Source organism: Pinus tabuliformis, chromosome 1_2, assembly GCF_031772625.1.
Source record: "Pinus tabuliformis cultivar Carrire ecotype Pingquan chromosome 1_2, CPIR1, whole genome shotgun sequence".
Lineage (NCBI taxonomy): Eukaryota > Viridiplantae > Streptophyta > Pinopsida > Pinales > Pinaceae > Pinus > Pinus tabuliformis.
In genome coordinates, this window is record NC_142298.1 from 879,823,255 (window position 1) to 879,835,187 (window position 11,933).

The 11,933-nt window shown below is 32.6% G+C and overlaps 1 pseudogene; it reads left to right on the plus strand.

The window, feature by feature from the left end:
• The first annotated feature begins 5,045 nt into the window (after window positions 1–5,045).
• On the plus strand, window positions 5,046–11,385 carry LOC149208767 (UBP1-associated protein 2A-like; annotated as a pseudogene).
• The last annotated feature ends 548 nt before the right edge of the window (window positions 11,386–11,933 follow it).

The following is an 11,933-nucleotide window of genomic DNA, read 5'->3' on the forward strand; positions in this document are numbered from 1 at the left end:
TCCAATTAAATTGGTAATCTGCGAGTAGCTTAACATAACTAGGTTCTATTCGATGGAATATCTGGAAATAATGTTTAGTTTCATAACAGGAGATGAAAAGTGAAGGGTTGGGTCAAGACAGGCTACAACTCCTTTCCAATCTAAGTGGATCCTTTAGACCAGGGGTACATAGAGCCTTGATGGGAGTTAGTGGTGCTGGAAAAACTACCCTAATGGATGTCTTTGGACTTTCGCAGATTGAAATTCTTCCAAATGATAGCCTTTTCATTTGAAGACCTTGTTTGACTCTCTTTCTCTCGAAGAGGGAGCAAGTTAGCAGGGAAATGTTGGTTTCAAAGAAAGGCAATTTCCTGTACTAAATAGGTTGGTTAGGATCGTTCATCAATATTGCTTCCCCGTTGTGGAAGGTCAGGTCAGGGTAAGGTAAGGGTAAGGTATATCCCATAATGAAAATATATGTTCTTATATCCTTCCATGTCTTGGTGTCAGCCCATACCTTTCCTTACCTTTAATGAGAATATTTTGGAACCTGAATCTGAAAGGAAATCAAGGACACCAGTTGAAATCACAAAGCTAAATTCAAGAACTTCGTTTAACTACATCAAGATGCCTGCAAATGATGAAATCATCTGCAATGATCAATTTGCAAGGGAAAGGAATGCGACCCCAAATTACAACGCACAAACATGGAGAGTAGAAACTAAGAAATCAGCTGAAGCTATAAACATGAATGGTGATGCAATCAAGAGAGAAAGGGCATGCCGTAAGAGGGCTATTTTGAAGTTTGAATCACAAATAAAACCATGGAAGATTCATGAACAATGAAATGAAGCTATAAACATGAACGGTTATGCAATCAAGAGAAAAAGGGCACATCATCAGAGGGCTACTTCTAAGCTTGAATCTCAAATACAAGCAAGCAAGTCTGCTGAAGCAGAAAACACAAGTTTGGAGATGACATCAAATAAATTAATGGCGATTGTAGACATTATTTACAAGCAGAAATTAATGACAATACAATATGTGTTGCCAAATGCTTCTTCTGAAGCCTCTCTAGAAAATTTTGAACTTGAATTTGGAAGTCTAGCGATGGTGGTAGGTCAAATGCCAAAGGAAGATTCAAGGAAAATATTTAGAAGCGATCTAGACATTCTTTACGTGGGGGAGTTAATAGTCACATTGCCAAACATTTCCACTGTAGCCTCTACAGAAAACTTTAAGGTGGATATTTTGGAACCTAAACCTGGATGTCAAGAAAGGATGGTAGGTGAAATGGAAAAGGTTGATTTACATTCACTCCCTAAATATCCATTCACCATCATCTACCTTTTATCCATACCAACACTTCTACCTATCATCCATTTCATTCCAAGCCATATTCTTAACTACTACAACATCCTACAGAAGTATGCATCTACAGCTCTTCCAAATGACAATTCTAGTTATATCTACAGAAGTGTCCACTTCTAGCATCGTACATGAAACTTGGGGGGTTTATCAAACAAATTTTGTTCTGATTATAAATGGTCTACTAGAATTTTAGGAAGAGACTATATTTGATGGTTTCTGTCAAAGTGGCTTTGTTTTTTGAGATTATTCTTTTAGGAACTCCGATTCCTAGCTAAGAGGACATGTATTAGGTGAAGAATATTGATTACAATGTTTCTTTAGTATTGATAGATTTGGTCAAGAATTTTGATAAATTTGAATAACGTTTTGATAAGATTAAATAAAGGTTTTTTTGAACAATTCTAGGATACAATATACTTAATTGGAGAAAATCTTAGGGTGATCATATTTACTTTAACGATATACTTTATTGAATCTACATTATAAGATTTAAGATTTCAATAAAGTTTATAAGAATGATTAGTGTTTTGTTCAAAGATGTTTCTACTCATTTGGAAGTTAATTGACAAGCTATTGATAATGTTTATCTTCAAAGTTCAATCAAACAATGTTGTCTTATTATTTTAGTGTTTTGTTTCATATGTTGAAGCTCCACATTATGTCACAAGATATATATTTTTAGGGCCCAAGTTTATTCTTACCTAATGAACTATTTTATTTAAAATTGGGTTGTTTTGTTCAAATTTTTTGGGTCTCGACCTTTCTCGAGAAAGGCTCTTGGATACTTGTTAGATTGGAAAGTTCACTAGGTGAGGTGAACAAATATCTATTTCTTCGGTCAAATGTTGAAGACCTAAGTCATGGTCACTTTGCAGATGATCCCCCTTCCTCAGAAGAAAAAGGAGACTTCCTCACAAGAAAGAGGACACTGAGTGTTTAAAAAATGTGATGAAATTCCTAGATATCTTTCATATATCCCTAGGGTTTTAAGATTCCATGGACCAGAACTATGTCATATAAACAATGCTAACAAGATTCTAAATTAATTAATGTAAGTTGGTTGTAGATTCAATTTAGGTATATCTTTAAATTTCTAGGTATCCCTTTCTTTTTTGGCACCAACAAAAGAGTTGTGGCAAGTTCTATTTCAATGAAAGGAACAAAATGTGACAAAATAGATTATGAAGCATATGTTCTGGTAGTTAGACATCAAATTTATATGAATGTCCTGGCTTCCACACATGTTTATTATTCCCTATGCTAGTGTTCCAAGGCCTTGATTTATAGTATATTTGAAAAGGTTATGAGATATTTTACAACCTTAATTCCAATGCATGCCTTGTCATATAACAATCACATTGCCCAAGATAAATCAACCTCTCAGATAAATTTTGTATCTTTTGGGGGAATTATGTTAGGGCATGTATAACTTGTCATGCATAGCTTCTCTTGAAATCTTCTACACACAACCTTAAATAACTAAGCTTGAAATATCCTTTATGTTAGTGTGATATGATCACATGATGTGTCACCATTGGCATACCACCTAACAACACTGCATTATGAAAATTGTTAGAAACACTATACTCAATGCAACCCCTATTACAAATCTTATAAATTTGTTCTGAAGCCAGCTCATAAATTACTGTGAATTGCATAGGCATTACGTTGCTTCATGTCATCTTATAAAATTTTAATATTCTATCAAAGAGGATATATTGAAATTCTAGCAAGATGCTATATTTGGTGGCGTTTTGAGTAGATGTTTTAATAAATATATTCCCAAGCCATATGATGGATTAGTTAATGTTTACAAATTTCAAGTGTGTAACCCTCGGTGATTTTTTTTGTCAAAGTGGCTTTGTGTTTATGAGATTATTCTTTTAGGAACTCTGATTCCTAGTTAAGAGGAAATGTATTAGGTGAAGAATTTTGATTACAATGTTGTTTTAGTATTGATAGATTTTGTCAAGAATTTTGATAGATTTTGAATAACGTTTTGATAAGATTAAATAAAGTTGTTTTTTAACAATGCTAGGATACAATATACTTAATTGGAGAAAGTTTTAGGGTGATCATATTTACTTTAAGGATAGACTTTATTGAATCTAAAATATAAGATTTAAGATTTGAAGAAATTTTATAAGAATGATTAGTGTTTTGTTCAAAGATGTTTCTACTCATTTGGAAAGTTAATGACAAGTTATTGATAATGTTTATCTTCAAAGTCCAATAAAACAATGATGTCTTCTTATTTTAGTGTGTTGTTTGAGGAACCAATTATGCCACTTATCATTGACTTCTTAAATGATATTTTCACGAACAAGGATTATGATGCCAATATTTAGAATGCGGATTTCACAATTGTGAGGAAATAATTGTGCCACTTATCATTGAATTCCTAAATGATATTCTCACGAAAAGGATTATGATGCAAATATTATCATGGTCAAACAACAATTAGAATGGAGAATTTCATAAATGGGGAGAAATTTAAAACTATTATCCATTGCATTGTGAATTAAGGTGATATGAGATTACTTTGTTATGAAATATTTGATTTAGATCATTTACTTATAAAGGTTCCAAAATCTTAATGAAGAGCATTTTCATAAATCCTTCACTTTGACCCTGAAACATAACATATGATTAAAAAGAAACACCAATAAATAAACAAAATTGCATAAAATTTTGACTTCTTTCTTCTATGCTATTGTCTCTTATGCCATTGCCTTATTGCGTTTCCTTTGCAACATGTGGTTCAAATGCTAGTTATTTTAGTTTGGTAATTACATAGGCAGGGAGAATAGATTATTTTCTTATGGAATATTAAGTCTAGTTAAGTCATATTTTTTAAGTTATTGAGTTGAGAGACTTATTATACAACCGGCTATGATGTGTATTGAGTCAAGATAGTCATTCTACAACCTACTATGTCGTGTAAGCCCGTCTTCTGGTCATCAAAGTTGAAATTTTGTTCATGTATGCCAAATTTTTTTTTTTAATCTAAAAAAAATAAAAAAGAATTCTATACAAAACATTTAAATAATGTATACTCATAAAAATGTTTGCAAGTGAAGAAATTGGATTGGGGCTCATGTTAGATCCATATTTAAAATGGATCTATGATGGTAAATTATTAATATATTTGATTTACAAGTCACTAATTCAACATTGTTAAAAATAAAAAATAACTGACACAACAATAATGTAAATCAATTATCAATAAACACATTAGAACACTTACCTTAAGATACATCTAACATTACGAAAATTTAAAAAACCATAAGTTAACTAAATTACAAGTTTACTTTAAATTATTTTAATTATTATTAATTATAAAATCAATTACTATATGATTAAAACATATATATATATATCTATATATATATATATAGATATATATATATATATATATATATATATATATATATATATATATATATATTTACGTAGTAAGGTGTTCCCCTTTGAAATTAACTATCCTCTTGTCCACTTGTCATCATTGTGCGCCATAAGATTATGTGTTAGACGATTGAAAAAGGTTCAACCATTAGATACAGAGAAAGTAGTGCGCCATAAGATTATATGTTAGATGATTGAAAAAGGTTCAACCATTAGATCCAAAGAAAGTAGTTACGAATTCGTTGTAGAGTGGTATTTTATTCAAGGCATAAGTAAAGACATTTGTCATAATGTCAAGCCACGGTGCCTTGGATGCCATCGCGCAATATCTATGGGCCAGACGGAGGGTAGAGGGCAAGGAAATCTTCATCGGTGCCATATTCAACCTTCTCGTCATGGAAAGCTACAAAGCCATAGTGGGTGACCACCTGAAGGTTATCAGAGGTCTGCTAGATTTAATCAACTAGGGAGTTCGCAAGTGCACCAAGGATTCCCTAAAAACCCTCTTTCTTTTGGTTCTTCATATGCTTAATAGGCCGAAATTGGTGTGTGTGAGAGTCATTTCGGTGATCTTTTCGCAACTGATGAACGTGGGGTTGGGAATCGTGGAGGATGCGATTATTGTTATAGCCCAAGTAGCCGACTGCCATGAGATGTATAATTCTGCATCGACTGGATTTTTTTTCTCATTCATTTAGATCATATTTGAATTTATATGAATGTTTCTACTGTGTTTTGAACATCAATATCCCACGATTTATGTTAAAATACTTTTGCCATGTCAAAATTTGATGTCTTCTCCTTTAAATTTCTATTTTTCTCGAGAGTGAGGTTTGTATTACTGAAGTATGTCTATGTATTATGCCTTTGGTTCTTGCATGGATGATTTTCTTGTTGGTGAATATATTGATTGTAATGATTGTCAATGCAAAGATTCTTCATTCCCTACAATTGTAGAAGAAATTAGAGATGTTGAAAGCAAGGACATTGCTCATCAAAAGTTGTTTGAGTGTGGATTGGCTTGGGAGACTTCTTCACATACCCTATGTGATGTGATTGCATGATGGCATCGTTGTGTGTGACTTGTATATTTGTGGTCTTAGGATTGTAACAAAGGTTTAGATGGTTTAAGTACTTTTTCTCTTTTGTTGTGTGTGCATGTGTAAATGTTAGCTTATTTAGTGCATTTCCCTTGTTTGTAACTTGCTCATCTTATGCTATGTATGTATTTGATGTTTTGCATGGTTTCCAAGTGTAAATCCATAATGTTTGAGGTTAAGTTATGATGCTTGAGGGTTCGACTTGAATTACAGTGTTGTAACATTAAAAGCACCAGAAGAGTCTCAAGGGAGGTAGTGAGGCAAGGTTTGTAAAAATGTTAAAAGTATATACTTTTCTTCTCCTCTCAGGCATTTGAACAGTATGGGGAGATTGAAGAAGGTGTTGTTGTTATGGATAAGACATCAGGAAAGTCATGAGGATTTGGCTTTATCACATTTAAGCATATGGATTCCGCCCAAAGGGAATTGAAGGAGCCTAGCAAGACTATTGATGTATGTATTTCATTTGTCAGTATTGTAAATTTTGTTTTTTTTGGATGTTTTGTATTTGTCCAACAATATCTTATTGAATTTGAAGGATATTGCCATTAAAGGATTATGCATGTTTATTTTCCTAGTTGCTTCTGGTTTATTAATATTATATCTCATGAAGACTTTCCAAGTATCTTGATTGTTGTTTTCACCAACATTATAGACATGCATGCATTTAAATTTGAATGACACCCTCCAATACCTTGTGATGCTTATGTTTTATTTCAAATAGAGCAATCATTATTTCATTTGCAGGCATATTCACCTGGGAAATCGATACCTCCTTACAATTTTTCAATTTTATTTATTGTGCCACTAATAATATATTTATATTTTTAATTGAATATGTATAATGTATTATCACTTAGCAGGATGAATAATTTATATGTTTGATTTCTGTAATTTAACAAGTTGGTTTTTCACATCTAACCTCATAGGCTCAGTAGCCTGGGAAGTAAGCAATTTTTTTAATGTTATTTTGTAAAATATTTAATTGATGTTCGGGAGACAACAAAATTTAACTTACAAGAAAACCCAAAAATTGTTTGAATAAAAATGAAATCCATCACAGACTATCAAAGCCTCAACTCATATCATAGGCTAGGGCCACAAGTACCAACCTCTACACCACAACTAGTTGGTTTCTCAGCATATCCATCAGGCCTTTCAGCATATGCATCTTAGCCTCCATATGCAACATAGCCTACATATAGAGGAATTTCATCTACTTCTCAAGATGGTGCTCTAAGCACAACAACACCATACATCTCAAACCAATATGAAAAATATGCAACATCCCTCCAAGATCCATGACTAGTTCCATCATCATTTGTTAATTTTAGATAATAATGGTATGTTCTATGCTTAAGAGAAATTTACTTCAAATTTTCTTACCAGCCCAATATCAATTTCCATATTAGCAATCACATTAACATGATAGTAAATGAAGATAAAACATAGATAAAAAGTAGAAGACAAGCCAAGACAACAAGACACAATATTTGATGGATGCCAGGGAAAAACCCCAATGTGGGGAAACCCTTTGATCAAGTATTCTTATTATTCTTCAAAAGTTTAGCAGAGAGAGAGTATAATATACAAAATTCACTTGCCTAAACACAGTCAAATTTGTTGAGTCAAACTACAGTCAACGTGATGCCCTAACCAAAAAGTCAATGCTAGTCAACTTAGCAGAAATATTCGTCAAAATCAGCTCGATCAAACCCAGTCAACTTGGCCTCTAAGGATAGTCTGAATTAGCCTAAAGAATTCCCAAAAATATCAGTCAAACTGGGTCAATGTAGAGTCAAGCCTATGGTCAAACTTGTTGTGGTCAACATTGGTCAAACAATAGAGAAAATATTTGTTTCTGTGCCAAAGAATGCGGCTTGCCCAAACAAAAATATTCACCCAAAAATCACAGTAAAAATTCTCAACGCTTCCCAGTCAATACTAGTCAAACTTCCTACACCTTGGTAAATGCTAGAAATAGAAAATTGCAGTCAACCCTTCACACGTGTGGAGGAGAAGAATGTTGTCTTGAAGTTGTATGACCCAATTAGATGAGGAGAGAGAGATATGTGTGAGAATGAATGATGTCCAAATGAGGTAGATGAACCTTCTATTTATATGCAACGTTGAGGATGATAAGACATGTCTTTTGTTGGTCGACCTTGACAATTTATCCATAAATGGAATAAATTCATAATTCCATTTGTACATGTCGGAATGAGATGATCTTTCGATCAATCATATACCTCTCACAAAGAGGAATCCAATAAAAATATCAGTTGCATCATATGAACTATCTAAGGTGGATTTTGGTCATAGTTGTAGAATCTAATAGCATTGCACACAACAAGTGGTGGAGAAGGTCTTGGTCTAGGCTACCAATACTATGGTTCGACTAGAACTGGCTTTCAATCAACAGATTTTTTTTTATTGAGAAATATGTTCATCAAATGAATGGAAATTAGTTTGGGATTCTACTTGCATTAACAATTTAACTAGACTGTGAAATAATACTATTGGAGTCCACTTGATAGCACTCGACTCACTATTTTAAATGTCCAATGGGTTTTTGTGACCTTCTATGAATGTCAAGTTACACATTGTTTGAGCTCAATTTTCTAAAATTTTGTTGTAGGAAGAATAAATTCATTTACTAAGCTCCACAACGCAATATATCTCAAACCAATATGAAAAATATGCAACATCCCTCCAAGATCCATGATTGGTTCCAATACAATTGTACACAACAGGTGGTAGAGAAAGTCTTGGTCCAGGCTACCCAAACTATGGTTCGACTGGAACTAGCTTTTAATCAACCAATTTTTTTTATTGAAAAATATGTTCATCAAATCAATGGAAGTTAGTTTGGGATTCTGCATGAATTAAAAATTTAACTAGATTGTGAAGTAATACTACTAGAGTCCAATTGATAGCACTCTACTCACTATTTTAAATGTAGACTTAGTTGTTGCAATTTTTTATGAATGTGAAGTTACACATTGTTGGAGCTCAATTTTCTAGAATTCTACTGCAAGAAGAAGAAATTCATTACCATATATTTTATCCGTGAAGTTTTCCAGGCAATGTACACTCGCTGAGAAATTTCATTTTTAATTGAATGTAAGTTGGTGGCATGCTATGATATGAAAGAATTAGTTAAAAAATTATGTTTATTTTCTTGTAGACTTGTTGGAAAAGATTGTGGTTGAATTGATAAAGCTTTTCTCTCCTCCATATATTTAAATATATTTGTTGTATTGGGAGTAATATACATTTTGAAGCCAACTGAATGTAATGCATGTATATTTCCTCTCAGGCATTTGAAGAGTATGGGGAGATTGAAGAAGGTGCTGTTATTATGGATAAGAGATCAGGAAAGTCACGAGGATTTGGCTTTGTCACATTTAAGCATATTGATTCTGCCCGAAGGGAATTGAAGGAGCCTAGCAAGACTATTAATGTATGTATTTCCTTTCTCAGTCTTGTAAATTTTGTTTTTTTTCATGCTTTGTATTTGTCCAATGATATCTTATTGAATTTGAAGGATATTGTCATTAAAGGATTAATCATGTTTATTTTTGAGTTTCTTCTTCTTTATCAATATTATATCTCATGAAGAATTTCAAGACATCTTTACCGTTGTTTTCACCAACATTATAAACATGCATGCATTTAAATATCAATGCCTCCCTCCAGTACCTTGTGATGCTTCTAATTTATTTCAAATAGAGCAGTCATTGTTTCATTTGCAGGCATATTCACTTAAGACATTGATACCTCCTTACAATTCTAAATTGTATTTATTATGCCACTAATAAAATCTTTATAGTTCTTATTGAAAATGTATCATGTAATATCACTCAACAGGATGAATAGTTTATGTGTTTTATTTTTTTAATTTAACAAGTTGATCTTTGGCATCTAAAATCATATGCTCAATAGCCTGGGAAGTAAGCAATTTTTTAAATGTTATTTTGCAAAATATTTAACTAATGTTTGTAAGACAACAAAATTTAACTTACCACAAAACCCCAAACTTGTTTGAAGAAAAATGAAAGAAATCCAACTATTGTTGCTAAAAGTGGTATTCCATTTATATATTGTTGTTTTTTCTGAGTCTTGAGACTTCTCAAGTTCTATGGCACTCCATTGTTACATAGGGGAATATCAATCATCAAACAACTCGGATTCATTATTTAACACCTATTTTTCGTAATTTTTATATGAATTATTGTTTATTTTACAGGGGGGATTACCGTAAGCAATATGGTAGTGGTGAGGATAGGTCCTAGTCAAAGTGCAGATCAACCTCAAACGTAAATTTACGTTGGTGGTATTTTGTTATGAAAACATCTCACAAAATAGAAGAAGAGAGATATCAATGACTTCAAAATAAGCCTCTTCTAGGGGTCAACCTCCTTTACATTACACAAATGAATAATTCTTCGATGATTCAAATGAAAAAACCTACTTTCTATATATAGAAGTCTACGAGGTGACAATATAATTAGAGTCGACATAACAATAATAATTTAAGGGAACAACAATGAAAATAGTGGGTCTCTATGGGGCACAATAATAACAATGTGGGGACAACAATGGAAAAACAATATCAATAAGGGGATACAAGGAAAATAATAATGGGGGAATCACTAATATTATAAGGACCTAACATGTTTCATATGAGATGGCTAATGATAAGATTCTAGACATTTTTTCCAAATGTGCAGAGATAGAAGAAGGTTCAGTTGCATATGATAAGAATACCAACAAATCCATGTTACATATCTAAAATTTGTCAGTTTTTTTTGTGATGGGTAATTTAACATGCTTTTGTTTTTAGATATTTATGCATGTTTTTCCAAGGCCTAGCTGATTTGGTAGTATTTTTCTTGGTTAATCCTATATTTACTTGTCACCAACACATGATTTGCATTTGTGACTTTCAAGACTATCGAGGTTACAAAGTGGGCTCTTAAGGAACCGAAAAAAACCATTGATGTAAGTAATGTCTAGAACTTGATAATGTTGGTCATATTAGTTGAAGGGAAATTGTTAATCTTGACACCTATTTTTTTTTGTGCTTGGCATGCAGAGAAGGACTGTTAGTGTGAAACTTGTAGTTGATGGTCAGAAGGAGAAGTTATCATCACAACATGTAGTATTTCCACAAATGTAGATACCTTATGGAATAAACTATCCAAGCCTGAACTCATATCATATTCCAGGGCCACAAGTACGAGCCTCTACACCACCACCAATTGGTTTGTCAGCATATCCATTAGGGCTTTCAACATATGCATCTCAGCATCCATATGCAACACAACCTACATACATAGGAATTTCATCTTCTTCTCAATATGGTGTTCTAAGCTCCAAAACACCATATATCTCAAACGAGTATGAAAAATATGCAACATCCATCCAAGATACACGAATGGTTCCATCAGGATTGGACACAATAAATGGTGGAGCATGTCCTCATCCAGGCTACCCATATTATGGTTAGACTGGAACTATCTTTTAATCAACTAATTTTGTTATTGAGAAATATGTTCATCAAATCAATAGAAGTTATTTTTGGATTCTACATGCATTAATAATTTAATTGTACTGTGAAGAAATACTACTGGAGGCCACTTAATAGTAGTCTAGTAACTATTTTAAATGTCCACTGGGTTTCTGAGGCCTTTGATTAATATGAAGTTACACATTGTTTGAGCTGAATTTTCTAAAATTCTATTGCAGGAAGAAGAAATGCGTTATCATATATGTTAGCAATGGATTTTTCCAACCAATGTACATTCACTGAGCAATTTTGTTTTTATTTGAATGTGACTTGGTGGCATGCGATGATCTGAAACAAATAGTTAAAAAATTACGTTTATTTTCTTGTAGACGTGTTGGAGAATATTGTGTTTTCTTTGATGAAGCATTGCTCTCCTCCATATATTTAAATATATTTGTTTTCTTGGGTGTAATATATGGTTTGAAGCCAAGTGAATTTAATGCATGTATAGCAATGTGGGGAAGAAATGGTTAGAAACAACATATAAATGAAGTTTCTTGTTAATG